The following is a 17,171-nucleotide window of genomic DNA, read 5'->3' on the forward strand; positions in this document are numbered from 1 at the left end:
GATTCTTTGAAAAATATAATGGAAATTCATTTGATTAAAGATGTGATTGTCAAAAAATAAAAATATAAAAATATATATGAAGAAAGAAGTTAAACTTTAATATGCAAATAAGGATCAATAAATCTTTCAAAAAATGGTTAAAACGCGCTAGAAGTAGTCATAAATACTATTATAAGACAAAAAAAATGATTATTGGATTAAATACTTTACTAAAGTTTAATTAAGCAATTTTGTTTATTCTATAAATCTATCCCTTCTTGGTTTAACAAGGACGACAACAACCCTAAAAGCGAAGCAATGAATCGGTAGGACAAACGGACATTAACACTTGTATAGTATAAGAACTGAATAATCAGAATATAAATGTATAAGAGTCGAAGCAAAATTGTAAGTAAATTTGTTGAAAAACTGCTTTATACAGGAAAATGTTTATGGACATACTTAAATTTTTAGGACTTGATTATAGAGTTGCTTCGCTTATATCATTAAACTTTGTTGTCCCAGGAATCAATATACCAAAAATCAGATCAATCGGATCATAAGATCACATAAAAATTTGTTGTTAAAAAAGTAGAAAAATCAACATGTTAAAAATGAACGCACGGACATTCTGGTAATGCTTATAGAGTTGCTACGCTTTCTAAATCGTACCTAACTACTTTAGGAATCACCATGCAAAGTTTGAAATCGATAGGACAATTCTAACATGCCTAAATTAGTAAAAAGAGCTATCTCTCTGTGACGGACGGACGTACGGACGGACCGATTTAATTATAGAAAAGCTTTGCTTTTAATAATTATAGAAAAGCTTTGCTTTTAAAAAGTAAGTTATTTTGTTTATATGGTTACTTTAACTCGATTATTAAATACTTTTTAACTGGTAGAAAATCAAATGCTGCTTATTTTAAAGAATTTTTTTTTGCAATTGCTATATCCCTCCCCGACAACTTAAATTATATAAAAAACATACACAAAACGCATATTAGGGGGACTGCCATATACACATCCAGCAAATTTACAGTGGATGTATTTTTTATGCTACTTTTGATGATACATTAAGAAATAAAGGCTGTCAACCCTTAAAGTTACTTTATCGTGGGTCTTACTGAATATGTACATTTTTTGACATATTATTGAAAAAGTATGGATGTGTAAATGCCAGTGTCAGATGTATTTTTGACATATGTACAAAGATATTAAATGTATTTTTGCCAGTGTTAGATGTATTTATGACATGAGAAAAACGAAGAAAACATTTTGCCAAAAATACATCCACTAAAAATTTGCTGGATGTGTAAATGCCATAGCCCCATATCATATATAACAAACACAATTTTGAGTTTTATTTGAATAAGTAATTAAAAATTATAATTAAAATTTAATTAAATGACTGATATATTTTTAATGATATTTGTTACAATTGAAAGTTTACTCTATAACAAGTAAGTGTGTCTGTAAGCACATAATTAGACTAGTTTTTTTTTGTTTATTGACTTATTTTAAAACTCAAATACATTGATTGTAATTAAATTTTCCATTTACATTTAAAAAGCCAAGAACTCAATTTATATTTTACATCTGCCCAAATTGATCTTAACCAAAATATATTTAGTAAGTTTTTTGACAAAGTTTTTTGGAAACCAAAATATCACATTTTTTACTCAATCATAAGCTATTGTTATTAATGTAACTAGCTTGTATACACCCCTATCCTCTGGAAGATGGATTAGAAACAGCCTAAAACCAACAACAAATTAAAACGCCTTTTTTTGCATCTGGAATCGTGTTTTGTTGACTAAAATAGTGCTACTTATTGACAAAATTGTACATAATAATATATGTATGAAATACATATATGTATGTCAGTAGAGACAGACAGGTGAGCAATTACTGGTGGAAAATATTTTGATAATATATACTTTACCAACCTTTACATTGTACAACAATATTATTCCATAATTTATGAATACCACGCAATTTGTAGACAAGTAAATTGGCTTTTAAAAATGGCTTTTGAAAATTTCGAGAAAGCCTAAAGAGTTATGTGTGACGTCATAAAAATCCATTTCTTTTTTGGGGGTTTTCTTTTCCTTCTTTTTAAGACGTATTTTTTTGACGTCACACAGAACACTTCAGGCTTTCTTAAATTTATTTTTTCTGTAACTTATTTTTCATACTAATTCTTTTTAAACTAAAAGATATTTTTGTTTAAATGATGTTTGTGAATGTTTTTTTTCTTTATGCATTAAAGGATTAAAATAACTGTATCTATAAAATCTAAATTTTAGGGAACTTTAGTTTAGGCAATAGTATAAATAAAATCCTTATAAAAATACCTCAATTCTACCAAGAGAAATCAGCCCTAAAAAACTCTCCCCCAAATTTATCAAAATCTATAATTTAGAGTGGGTGGTCAACGTTCCCCCTCCCTTCTCCTAAAGTGACCCTAGAGGCCTACTGGAGCTTAGCTGCTTGTAGAAAATTAAGTAGTAATTTGTTATAACAATCTATACTTAAGATACATTTTCCTTTATTTCTTAAATTGATATAGAGTTGAATGAAAGTGTGTCCATTATTTTTAAAAAAGTGGAGAGTCAAGTAATTATTGTAAATTGGATTGTCGAATGCATTATCATTTTAATGGTTGTTTGATGTTTAGAGGCGGGGAGAGGTTTATTTTAACCTCTAACGGTCGGGGGTGGGGGGGATTTGAACGCTGGAAGCTGCCAAGTACAGCTGCGGCCGCCGAAATTTATGTTTAGAGATCTCTACATAAAGATAAACATTTTCTAAAAAAAATTATTTAACTAGCTTCAAAACTATAAAAATAACAAGCTTATAACAATGTACCTTGTTAGCCTAGGAATCAGTATTCAAAAAAATCAGACCAATCGGATAATTTTATCACATAAAAATTAGTTTTAAAAAAGTTGAATATGTTTAAAATGGACGTACGGATATTCTGGTAATGATTATAGAGTTGCACGCTTTCTAAATCGTACCTAAATACTACAGGAATCACCATGCAAAGTTTGAAATCGACAGGACAATTCTAACATGCCTAAATTAACGAAAAAAGCTATCCATTCCGGACGGATAGACCGACCCTAATTATAAAAAAGTTGCTTTTAAAAATGCCATGATTTGGTTATTTTGTTTAATATCACACCTTGTCTATTGTATAATTATTGATATTATCTTTTCTTTTTGTAGCTTTGATTTATTACGTTTATATGAAAATAAAAGTTGTTTGTTAAATATTTTATTCTTTACACGCGACTACACATCTAGAGGCTTTGCGTTGGAAAGCGAAGGAAATAAATAGAAAAAAAACCACTTCGGTAGTTATGGAAAGCTGTCCTAAAAAGAGAACTCAATCAGCAAAGAGTGGTCAGCAAGCTCTTAACAGATAAACAAGAAACCTTACTATCCTATTATATAAAGTAGATAGCTTTTTTGTCCGTAATGAAGTATCCCGCAAAACCGCAATACCGATATGGTTCTCCTTTACCGTGAAGCTTCTTATAGGTCCACCGGTCGTAGGCTAATTTATTTTTATAAATAATTCTTTATATAGTTTTAGGCTATTTTTTTTTTTTCTGCCTTTTCACATGATTTTGAATAAAATCTCTAGACGCTGGGGGCGCAGCCGTTAGTCTTTTACTCTAGGAATAGAGGGGAGTTTGCCAGGTGGCGAGAAAAATAGCCTTAAACCAACACATTTTTTTCGAAAGCCTTTAGTTGTCAGGGACAGGTTTTAGCCTATTTATATAAAGGACAGACTAAAATTATTAGACTGGTAAAAAAGGACCCGCGACAGTTGCTTAACAAATTAATTTTTGGGAAGTGATAAATTCGAATCATAGTGTCATAACTTAAAATCTATTCCTATTGCCGCTATGCGAGATAGATATGACAAAGAGTTTGCCCTGGCCCAAAACAGGTATAACGCATTGCCATGCAAAATTCAGACAAAGATAGTGCAATTACAGGATTGTTTTTTATACACATTCTTGATTACTGGTATGTTTCGTTCTATAGAGGTTGCCATGAACAAATAAGCTTCAATATTGAATAAAAATGTCACTCAAAATGTACAAATATTGATGTGTTATATTAAATATTTATATCATTGAATTTCAAGCTCAATGTCATTAAAATCTAACCATTAATTTGTCCCAAATTAAATTGTAATTCTAGTAGTCAATCTATTTATTTGTAATTAGCTTTGTCCATCTGTGCGACTATGGGAGAATACTTATTTTCTTGGAGACCCCCATTTTTTTATGCAGATATGCCCCCGCAGGGTTAGAGCATCCCACAGAAGCCTAAAAACATGAAATATTGAAAAAATATTAAAAAAATGAAACGTACCAAGCCTAGTTTAAGCTGATAATAAAACTGTTTTAATAATGCAAAACAATAAAAAGAAACAATTTCATGCCAAGACTATTTTTCAAATAATTTTCTTGGAACTAATTTTGTTTTAGTGAAAACAAATGAAATAATAATACCAAGGATTTTTAGTTTTTAATTAAAATTTGCGCATCTATTCTATAAATTAAATTTTGTATGTTGGTATTTTATAAACACTAGAGAGAGAGATGGGACAATGGGCTGTTTATTATAATAGCCCCCAAAGATTTATAATATCATTTTATTATAGGTAAGTTTAACAACTTAGGGGGCTTTAGGTTGAGTGTTGAAAAGTTTCAACCACTAATTTTAATCTACAGAAAGGGTAATTTTGTGTATTGTCATTGGAAATGTATATCAATTTATCAGCCATTGTCTTAGTTTGACAACAAATGGACACATTACACTTTAAGCTAAAGCCGCAGGATTTTTATTCTCTCGTAGCTTTGCAAGATAGAATTTTATGAGGTCATCATACTGTTTTATTTTCACCTAATTCCTAAGTCATCCATTTTATAATATCACAACACGGCCTGTCTAGAAAAGTATATTGCTATATTGACGGGGTGCATTATCATTGATATAGCGTAAAGTGCTACCAAAAGAATGGCGTCAAACAATAAAATGACCAAATGAGAGGCCAGTATGAATTTTACCTTTGGTCAATTAAAAAATGTATACTGGCTTATACGTCATTTTTTTTTGGTTTCAGTATCTTTTCATATAATGCTAATTTGATATTATTTATTTCTTAAATTACAATTCCTATATTTACATTTTATATAAGTTCTATTTTATATATTTACACTACTTTTATATATTAATACTAGCCTACAGCTCACGTTGTTCGCTGGTCTGTAATGCTCTTGAGAATATTAAATATCCGTACTGGAAAGGTAGAAGGCTAATGCAATTATTAAGGTATAAAATCCGATCAGTTAAGAATTTGTAGAGGGCCCGATCTTTCAGGGTTTAGACAAAAGACTTATTTTATGTTTGCTGACCAATGCACTTCTACTCTAAGAATAATATTGTCTGTCGGTCTATCGGTAATGCTCTTAAATAATTTTCCCAGCTTTTATCAAAGATCTTTTTTGTGTAAAGATTCACTATGCATCATTACTTTATATGTCTGTATGTTGTGCACCCTTTTTGCTTTCATTTGCTTTGCCTTTTGTTTTTTTAAATTTAAGAGCTTCTATAGTTATGGATGTTGTCATCCTTATTTACCTGTTAAATATTAGTAGCGAAGTCAATTAATTTAAACTTTAAAAGTTTTATTCCTTACTTAGTCCGTTATTCTGTCTATAGTCTACTAATATTTTGTGTGAAGATTTGTATGACCACTGCACTGATCATTGTTCGTCTGTCTGTCGGTTATGCCGCGTTTTCTTCTTTTTGCTTTTGTGTTTTTGTGGTAGGGTGAAGCGTTTCAACCCTACAATCGCGAGTTCGATTCAAACGAGCCCCTAGCCTTAAAGATTCTATCAATGAATAACTAACAGTAGTTGCTACTAAAGAGATATATTTTAAACTGAATACATTTACAATAGGATTACTACTTTATAGAACTCCATGGGGGCGCCTGTCTTGTCCAGGTTGCTTGGCCTCTTGGCTCCTACCCGGATGGGGATGGCTGTCATCTGGAGGGGGCACATCGCTTCCGCTTCGTCCTCGGGGGCCGCTACTTCCATCTCGGTGGCAACTTCTCGTCCTGGGGGCTCGCTGCTGGCAGGTAGGGGCTCCATGTCTGCGTCTGGATTCCATACTGCATCAGTGGGTGGTTCTGGGACCGGCGGCGCCGGCCGTTGCTCGCTGGGCTGGTTCGGCAGGTTCTCTTCCACAGGGTCACGATCCTGGTGGCTGGGCAGCGATGCGTCTGTGGCCGCGGCAGCTGGCTGGTACACGGGGAGCTGTCCTGGTCCACTGGACAGTCATCCTGAATGTCTGTTGGAATCTGCTGGGTGGTGACATCTCCAGTGTATTTGCGCAGCCGACCAATATGCGCGGTGATTTCCGAGATCTTGGCTATTGGAGAGGCTGGGCTGATGATGTAGTGGATGTCCGTCGCCTTGCGCACTATCTTCCAGGGGCCAGTCCACCTCTTGGTAATCTTGGCTGCTTTCCCCGGCACCAGGCGAGGGGCCAGATACCAGACCAGGTCTCCAACCTTGTACTTGGCCGTTCCCTCGTAGGCCGCCGTGCTCCTTTGGATGGTCCCGTCCTCCCGCTGCTGGATTGCATCAAACACGGCGTGGTATCGCTGCAGGATGGCCTGGACATTGGCTGGGACCGACGCATATTCGGTGTCAGGCAGCTGGAGCACAAGGTCCACTGGAAGCTTGGCCTCTCTCTCAAAGTAGGCCAGGAAGGGGGTCACGCCTGTGGTCTTGCAGGTCTTTGTATTGTAGGCGAAGGCAATAGCAGGCAAGTGCGGCTCCCAGTTGTTGTCGTCTCTGTCTAGGAACAGCCGCATGCCTGTGTTGAGGGTCCGGTGGAACCTCTCGACCCAGGTGGACTGCGGGTTGTAGGGCGGCAGATGTGTCAGGCCAATCTCGAGCTTGGAGGCCAGTTCCTTGAATACCTGGCCGGTGAACTCCATCCCATTGTATAGTACGCAGCCACCGCGTCTAAGGCACTGTAGACGCGGTGTCCCCTGGCTCGCTCTACCAGTTGTTGGATCTTGGGCAGGGGGTAGCTGTCTAACCCTAGGCACTTGTTGAGGGCCCGGTAGTCAACAGCCCAACGGGTGCTTCCGTCCTTGATGGGCACCAGGGGGCTGCTCCAGGCCGAGTCAGAGGGCTCTATCACTCCTTCCTTTAGCCAGGTATCCAACTGGCTTTCCAATTCAGCTTCCTGCCGGGGGTTAAGATCGCGAAATTTCTGGCGGATCGGCTGGGTCCCAGGCTTGAGTCGGAGTTGCAGCTCTACTACATTGGTGCAGCCTGGGGTAGAGTTCGAGAACACGTCTCTGTACTCTGATATCATAGTCCAAACCTCCTTCTTGAGCAGGGGGTCCTTGCGCAGGAACTCGTTCTCCTCCAGCTCAAGGTCTGCCCACAGCTGCTGCATATCTGGGGGTTCAGAAGGTTCTTGAATGGAGTGGAGGCGAGGGGGAGGTTCATCGGAGACCTCCAGGATGTCAGGCTTCACCAGCTCCCCTGCCACGGGGAGGCCGGCGTCCAGCAGGAGAGGCATCTCCCCCTCATTGACCACCAGTACTCGGAACATGTTGGCGGAGCCAGGCCGGTGCGCATACAGGCCTTCTGGGATGACAAGGTACTCCCCAAACCTCTGTTCTGGGGCAGACAGCTGGATGGCGTCCTTAGTGCGGTGCCCCACCAGTTCAACGGGTACAGCCATGATGCTGCGCCCAGGCAAGGCTACCCGTTTGGCCGTCCGAAGCTGGGGTGGTTGGCCATTGGCTGGAGTGACGGCATTCAGCTTGTAAGTGGTTGCTGGCGCGGGGCCAGCCTTGGCTCTGGGGGCGTCTGGCCGCGACTTGATGGGCTCGGCGCTGGGAGTGGCTGAATCACGTGGGTCGGGTACGCTCCAAGTGCATCAGGCCGCGCCTTGGGTTCAAATTCTGCTATCCGTCGCAGTTGGTAGGCCTTACTTGTGTGCTGGAGCTTCGCAGCCACACATTGCCTTCTCTGGGAGACCAGCTACGCAGCTGTCCGTCTCGTAGGTTTGGCCTAGGTGTCCTGGGGCTTGTCCCTGTCACTCGGTTCTGTAGCCGTCTGGGCTAAGTTATCCGATTACCGTGGTTGCGCACCTAGCGCAGCTCCCAAGCGGTGCAGAAAATGCCGTTAACTGGCGCTTCTAGCAGGCCAAATCTGCCTGCAGTAGGCCAGATGCCTACGTAATGCGTTCAAAATGATGGAAAATTGACCTAAAAAGGCCGTCTCTCGGGTCAGTTGGCTTCTTAGTTGGCGGCTGACTGTCCCCTTACTTGCAAAAGGGTCCAATCAGAGATAGAATTGGCTAGTTTTAGCAGGGCTCGATTGAAACACGCTGACACCAAATTGTGGTAGGGTGAAGCATTTCAACCCTACAATTGCGAGTTCAATTCAAACGAGCCCCTAGCCTTAAAGATTCTATCAATGAATAACTAACAGTAGTTGCTACTAAAGAGATATATTTTAAACTGAATACATTTACAATAGGATTACTACTTTATATACACAAATAGATGATAAAATAGGTTAGGTAGAAGGGGGTGTGGGGAGATGGGGGCGGAGCCCCATTTCAATGAATATTTGTGGGGTAAGCTCCAGCAAGGGGAAGGCAGACATCTCCCGGCAAGACAGGTGACTGAGGCTTGGGGTTGTAGAGGGGCCGCGCCCCTCCCACTATCAGAGATGTCCAATTTGACCGCTGCTTGTGAGGTGTTGGCAAGGCCCTGAAGGGGCCGGGTGGAATGGTGATAAACTAGGATTAGCGCTGGGTTGTGATTTGATAAGCCGAAGCATAGCAACTCTATGAAAGGCTTGTCCGTATGATGCCGCCTACCACATTTTTACTTTTACGATTAGGATTTTTGCTACTTATGGATATTATCATCCTTGTTGATGATTTTTAAACTCAGGGATCTTCTTGTTTAGAACTGACGAACACTGATTAAGTTTTTTAGTCAAAGTGGTTACTAAACTTTGGTTAACATAATTTACAGTCATATGTTACCTCCTTCCCTGAGGAAAAAAATTTTGGAATTGAAATTATCCTTCTTACTCTATAATTCACTCTAAAATATTTGTTTTCTCAGCTGCTTTAAAAATTAGATGGCGTAAATTTTTAATCAAGATTATAATAGACATTTGTTATTATAATTGCTTATTGCTTATTTATAATTCAAAATGTCCGTCCGTTCGTCTGTTGGCTAGGATTAGAGGAAAAAGTAATTTTCTCATTTGCTATTCAATGGCTGAAAATTGTGTTAATATTCCCTTTATAGCTTGACTGTATGGACCTCATTTATTGGTCAGTTAATTCATCCAGTAAAAGGGAAGGAAATGGGGTAAAAGGATTGTATAATGTTAATGATCTATTTCTTGTTAAAAGCCAAACTTTTCTACAGTGGGGGTTGATCTGTCCATCCGTACGTCCCTAACAAATAGTTCTGATAGCCCTATCACCATGACGTTAGTATGTCCAAATAAAATAACTTTTATTTAAGCTATTAAATGACATATTTACTTAAATTTTTGCTGAAATCTAAATGTTCTTTAGTAGAATTGATTAATGTTTCTCTTTTACGGATTTTGTCATCCTTGTTAATGTTATTAATTATCAGAGATAATTACTCTTTTTAAATACTATCGCTCTTTGCCTTACAAATTTTATTCTCTTATTCTTCAATTAAACAGTTAGGGAGTTGAATCCATTTTTATAGAAGCAGAAATATAATCTATGATTATGGTTTGGACCCTCTAAAACTGTAATCTACCCTTCCACTTTCCCCTCTCTTGGTAAAGATATCTTCAACGCCGATACGATTTTTGAAATATAAGATTCCACTTTTGTCTCTCTTGTTAAAGATATCTTCACCAAGAGAGGCAAAAGTGGAATCTTAAATTTCAAAAATCGTATCGGCGTTGAAGATATCTTCACCAAGAGAGGGGAAAGTAGAATCTTACATTTCAAAAATCGTATCGGCGTTGAAGATATCTTCACCAAGAGAGGGGAAAGTAGAATCTTACATTTCAAAAATCGTATCAGCGTTGAAGATATCTTCACCAAGAGAGGGGAAAGTGGAAAGGTAGATTACAGTTTTAGAGGGTTCAAACCATAATCATAGATTATATTTCTGCTTCTATAAAAATGGATTCAACTCCCTAACTGTTAAATGTTCATTTTATCATCTCTTCAAATTCAGCTTGTAATAAAATTACAATGCCTATGATTCATTATGTACACCCCCCCCCCGTCTCCTCTCTCTCTCTTTCTTTCTCTCACTCCCCCCTCCCCCAACCTGTCTCTCTCTCTCTCATTCCCCCGTTCGCTCTCGGTCTCCCCCCTATCTCTTTCTATCTCTCTTGCTCCTTCTCTTTTTCTCTCTCTTCTCTCTTTTCATTTTACGTTAGAATATCTGTTTAATATATATTTAATCAGTAATTATTAGTTTTATATTTACACCCAATGTAACAATACACGATTTAACGTTTTGCTCCATTTTTTTTATCTTATTTTAAAGATTGAAATCCTAATATTCTTCATTTCAATTTATCATCCTCAAAGGGTTGAAATGTTTAGTTTAATATCTGACCACATTACGGGAGTGTCGCAGAAATCATTTCATTTTAAAACTAAGTTTTCTTAGATTTACTATATTATAAATTTAAGTTTTCTGTTTTATGAATAGAAATCAAATACTTCAAATAGCAACATGAATTAAAAAACTGAATTTATGATGCTAAAAGTAGAATAATGGGTCTTAACGTTCTGGTCAATAAGAATTTAATAGGGATTATTGGAGCACTATGAGTTTTATACACCATAAGCTTGGAAGATTCGAGCTCGATTATAGACGTTTATTTCCTATATAGATCTGTCATGGATCTTGATGCAATGCCACAGGCCGTTTTGTACATGTTAAAAATTGGAAGATTTCATTAAATAAAAGTAATCGCAAATATACGTAGTAAATAAGTATGGTTAGGGTGGGTTAGTTTAAAGACCCGAAGGATTATGGCATTGGGCAAAAAGGAAAAATTTATAGGAAGTGTCATTATATGAAACAAATTATACTTATAGATTGACATTGAGACTAGTGAATATGAAAATTATTGGTGGGGTTATTGGTTGGAATATCAGTCTTAACGTAAATAACAAAAATGATTCCTACTTCTTCTTGATTATGAACTTAGTGTTAAAATAAAATCCAGATAATGCTTTGTACCCTTAAAAGACATTTGAAATTGAATTGAACATGTTTACTGTACCGTACAATGATGATTTTAAGAAAAAGTTTATGCAATGAAAGTTGTTTTACTACATATCTTACAGTATTTTTTGTGTCTCCTAATCTAAAGGAAGCCTGCAAGAAATACGCCGCTCTAACTGCTGAAAGACTGCCACAACTTGTCTACTTGTGACAGTCTTTCAGCAGTTAGTACAGTATAGTTCTTGCATGCTTCCTTTGGTTTCTAACTTTAAAAAATCTAATAATGGAGAAACAATTTGAAAAAAACTGTAACAGTAAAATATAAAAATTCTTTGGAATGAGAATTCATATTTTCAGGTCACCACTTCAGCACTTCAAACTAAGAAAATCAAAGTTAGTATACAAAGACATTAAAATGTTGATATCGGAAAAATTATCGTCAGTCGATTTCCTCTGTCATTTATTGGCCATTTCGTTCACCCAGGAGGAGGGGAAAGGGGTGTGGTCGTTAATTTAGCCAACTACAAAAAGAGCATCCATTATTCACAGATATGTATTTTATTTTTGTTATTCAATTTTAAATTAAAGAAAACTTTTGCAATGTATTATACTTTGAGTAATATTAATTTTCGCAATCTAAAATTCTTTTTATATTCAACCTACTTTCGTTCTAAGTAACAAGAACCAATGGAGTTCAATCAGTTAAGCAAAGAAGCAAAGCATACATCATAATATCATTTCTTGATACATCCTTTTTACAAAATACCATTAAATTGAAATCCCTCATTTTACCCCAAATTAATTTTAAAAATACATTAGATCAACCCCCTTAAATTTTAAACCCTTTATTTTACCCCCCTCAATAAGCCTTGGATTTCCTTACCAGGTTTCATTAAAATTCACTAAAACTCTAGTTTATTTGCAGTTTTGAATCCACACCCATTTACCACTTTATCTCATTTTGGATGAACTCTATTCTATGTAAAATTACTTTTCCCAGTAGGAATTGAAAGCAAAAGAAGTATGAAAAGAACAATGTTTTTAAAGCAAAGCTTTACAAAACTAGGGTCAGATCTTTTCTTCATCCGTCTGTAACGGATAGCACTGATTATAAATACCTAAATACTAAATATATATATTATAGAGTAGCTACAGTACTAGTATTCATATTAATCTATGTTGAATAAGTGTAAGTATGTGTGAGTATGATACCTAAATACTAAATATATATATATTATAGAGTAGCTACAGTACTAGTATTCATATTAATCTATGTTGAATAAGTGTAAGTATGTATGTGTATGATACCTAAATACTAAATATGTATATTATAGAGTAGCTACACTACCAGTATTCATATTAATCTATGTTGAATAAGTGTAAGTATGTGTATGATACCTAAATACTAAATATGTATATTATAGAGTAGCTACACTACCAGTATTCATATTAATCTATGTTGAATAAGTGTAAGTGTGTGTGAGTATGATACCTAAATACTAAATATATATATATTATAGAGTAGCTACACTACTAGTATTCATATTAATCTATGTTGAATAAGTGTAAGTATGTGTGGGTATAATACCTAAATACTAAATATATATATATTATAGAGTAGCTACAGTACTAGTATTCATATTAATCTATGTTGAATAAGTGTAAGTGTGTGTGAGTATGATACCTAAATACTAAATATATATATTATAGAGTAGCTACAGTACTAGTATTCATATTAATCTATGTTGAATAAGTGTAAGTATGTGTATGTATAATACCTAAATACTAAATATATATATTATAGAGTAGCTACAGTACTAGTATTCATATTAATCTATGTTGAATAAGTGTAAGTATGTGTGGGTATGATACCTAAATACTAAATATATATATTATAGAGTAGCTACAGTACTAGTATTCATATTAATCTATGTTGAATAAGTGTAAGTATGTGTATGTATAATACCTAAATACTAAATATGCATATTATAGAGTAGCTACACTACTAGTATTCATATTAATCTATGTTGAATAAGTGTAAGTATGTGTGAGTATGATACCTAAATACTAAATATATATATATTATAGAGTAGCTACACTACTAGTATTCATATTAATCTATGTTGAATAAGTGTAAGTATGTGTGAGCTTGATACCTAAATCCTGAATAAAGATGTATTATGATATATACAAGTAATCTTATATATTAGTTCTGGGATTAACGGATAAGTAATAAATTTATAGTTTAGATGTATAACCAGACAACTACCTGGATCCCCCTGTTGGTGACCTTTTTCATCTGCTAGCAAATTGCTGTCTCCTCTTTTGTAGCGATTTAGCTGTGTTAATATTACTGAAGATTTTGGTTGATTTTATATTTAAAAGACCCAATTGAATGTCAATATTCTTGATCTAGATTTCTCAATTACTTATCTATAATACAAAGTAGAATGATGTCTGTCCATCCCTCTGTCTGTCCGTCTGTCTGTCCATCTGTCCTTTAAGATTTCGGTAACCATTGAACCGACCGAATTCTACTCTTCAGGGAATATACCTATTGGTCCTGTGGTGGTTTTAGGCTATTTTCTTGGGGGGTTGGACACCCCCCCCCCCCAAAAAAAAAAAAAAAAAATCCCCCCACCAATTTATTTTTAATTATTTAAAATAGTGGTGGAGTGGGGGCTCTTCAGGTAATAAAAGATGTAATTATACCCTTTGGGGCATAGCCCCTAGAGGCTAGGGGCAAAACCGCTAGTTTTTTTTTGTACAAAACAGAGTAATCACTGAACTTCTAACTTTTCAGTAACCGTTGGAATTTGTAGTTTGCTTTTGGGTAGGCTTACTATTGGTCCTTTTATGGTTTTGTTTAGGGGTTGAGCATCCTTGTAATAAGTTATATTCAAATAAAAACTAGAAAAGATAAGATGAGCTTTTAAATGAAGTTTTCTGTAGGACCTCCGGTTTTAGGACATTAGAGTAAAACACTAGAGGGAGAAAGGGTTAAATAAATTTATTTTTCCATCTCCAGCACCTTGTGCAACCTTTCTATTGGGTCATTGAAATCAGCCAATGGTGTCGCTTATATTAACACAGCCAAGTAGCAGAAAATGATTTAGAAGCAGACGAAAGAGGTCTTTGAAATATGAAGGGAGGTAGTTGTCTGTATATACATCTATACTATAGATCTAGTTTTAGGACAACTTACACAGGATTGGTATATATTTATCTGTCCACCCCTGAGAACTTTGGTTCGATGCCTTTGTCTGAAGAGGATTACTAATATGTTCCAGGTTTACAAATTAGGACATTCTTAATTCAGGTATTTTTTAGGACATCCTTGATATCATATTGAGGGATTATTTGTGTCTGTCCTTGTTTTTGTCAGTCTGTTTATTTTTTTCTATCTGTCCCCAAGGGTGTCTGTCCAGCAATTTGGAGAAATCGTTTACAAATCCTTAATATCATAATCAGTTATTATTTGTGTCTGTCTTTTTTACGTGTCTGATTATATTTTTATCTGCGCAAAAAAACTTGAAGCTTAAGGTGTATGCACCCCCTTACACACTTCCTTACAAGGGTATACACACCTCCCTGATATACCCCCTGCTACATAGCTACGTATGGATCTTATATTCTCCACCAGTAATTAACAATAAATTAAAAACGACAATTTATTTATAATAGCACATAATTATATAGGTAACAAATAAATAATACATGTAGATAAAATGGTGGTTAAAATTATAGGTATTAATTGTTTGTAGGACTCTGGATATGAATTAATTTACATGTAAGCAGTGTCTCTCTACGGTTGCATCAACTGTGTTGAATACTGAAACAATAAACTATTATAAGTCAGAGAAACCAATAGCCGGACAAATCTGGAAGGCTTATTGGTACAATTAAATAAGCTGGTTTAATCCTTTAAATACCTTTCATTGGCTTGACCCTTTAGGGTAAGGTTTACTCTTTTAAATGATTACTCTAATGTAACATAAGCTGTAGTTGTTATCAACGAATTATAGAGTTTAATGTATAGGTAAGTTAGGACGATTTTTTTAACACAAACCCATCTAGGAACCTCTTATTTAGGTTAGGGTTATCTATTCATTACATCCCTGTATGGGTAATTAGGTACTGGCTGTCTTAGGTATAGGTATAGCTTCGGGTTTATTTAGATACCTAAACTGATGAAACCCTATTCATGGAAGCTCCCCTTTACTCTATCAGTATCTATAGCTACCTTTTCTTACCTAAGAATAAGTAGAGTAAAACAGTGCACACTGCAGGGACAGCTCTGTTGGGGTGGACCAATATAAGGCTTCTTGTCTTGTCCCAGAAGTCTAATGAACAGGTCCGCCTAAGCCATACAACAGTGCATCATCAACGAATTTCTAGATAATAAAAAACTATTAATTTCATTAGATACTTTTCTTTTTAGGCCTGTATTTGAGAGCGCAGCTACTCAACAGATATCTAGATATCTAGTCCGCCTCTCATATAGATATATCTTAATAAAAAAGAAGATTAATGCTTGGCCTCTTAAGTCTTTCCTTAGGGCGCAGCTACTCAATAAAACAAGGTCCGGCTCTCTACAGACAATTCTAGATTTAAAAAAAATAATATAGTTATTTTAAGTCTTCTTTGGGGGCGCAGCCACTCTATAAATAGTTCAAATGAAGCCCGGCCTTCTACAAACAAAACTAGATTAGAATAGATTAATATTCAGTTATTTTAGGCCTTCTTTGGGGGCGCAGCCACTCTATAAATAGTTTAAATAAGGAACGGCCTTCTACAAATAAATCTAGATTAGAATAGATTAATATTCAGTTATTTTAGGCCTTCTTTGGGGTCGCAGCCACTCTATAAATAGTTTAAATAAGGATCGACCTTCTACAAACAAATCTAGATTGGAAAAAAATTAATATTTGGTTATTTCAAGGCTTCCTTAGGGGCGCAGCCTATTGTTAGACGTTTAAGGAGCGTAGTAACTCTATAAGGGGTTTATAGCACAGCTACTCTACAGCTTGTTTAATACCGTAGCTACTCTATAAGTGAATTAAGAACGTAGGTACTCTATTAGTGAATTAAGGGGTAGCTACTCTATGAGTGAATTAAGGGGCGTAGCTACTTTATAAGTGTAAATAGATATAAATAAGATTTTACCTCTTGTTTCAATATTCTTAGGTCTCTTACAGCGAGTCTAAACTAAATTAAATTCACTAATTAGACAGAATTGTCAATAAATCACAATACATGAATTTTTTAGTATACTGCACTTAATTTCAATGGTCCTGTTTCTTTATATTAACGGCTGGGAGAAAAAACTCTGTAGATTTGTGCCTAATTTAATCAAGCTTGACTTTAGAGAAAAAATGAATTAATTTAGAGTTTTACAACAAATTCTCTAAAAACATATATGTAATTTGCCAAAATTCATGCATATAGTAATATTTAAACTGATTATAAAAAAATCACTATCTCACCTTCACTCGATCGTGGTTGGTTTAAGACTGGCAAAAATTTCTCTTGTTTGGATTCTTTTCTGGTGATTAGCTTGATAATTTGATTTTTAAACTGTTTATTTGTGGTATGCGGCAACTCTGGACCATGCAGAAACCAAGACATTATAGTGATGCTACGCACCCAGCTAAATCCTGTTATTCTACAATTGTAAAGCCACCTGAAAATATGTCAGATAACGGTATTGATTTCATCTCTCAGTTGTCCTGCAAATGGAGGGGAGGGGTGTTACCCCTCCCTCTCCCATCTTAAGCACCGGAACCTTCCCCTTCAACCACCAAGTTATCAGCACCACCTCAACCCTGAGGATAAAGGATCTAAGCCTTCCCTTACCTGATAGAATCACCCC

At 35.8% G+C, this 17,171-nt stretch overlaps 1 long non-coding RNA gene across 1 annotated transcript; it reads right to left on the reverse strand.

Moving 5' to 3' along the window:
• Positions 1-14,915: 14,915 nt before the first annotated feature.
• LOC145321658 (uncharacterized) lies at positions 14,916-16,509 on the reverse strand. Its single transcript, XR_013880362.1, has 3 exons — positions 16,466-16,509; positions 15,553-15,693; positions 14,916-15,131 (listed from the first exon to the last, which is right to left on the reverse strand). It is a non-coding gene; the product is annotated as an uncharacterized LOC145321658 (long non-coding RNA).
• Positions 16,510-17,171: the final 662 nt, after the last annotated feature.

This window comes from Acartia tonsa, chromosome 6 (genome assembly GCF_053477335.1).
Source record: "Acartia tonsa isolate MP-2025a chromosome 6, ASM5347733v1, whole genome shotgun sequence".
NCBI lineage: Eukaryota > Metazoa > Arthropoda > Copepoda > Calanoida > Acartiidae > Acartia > Acartia tonsa.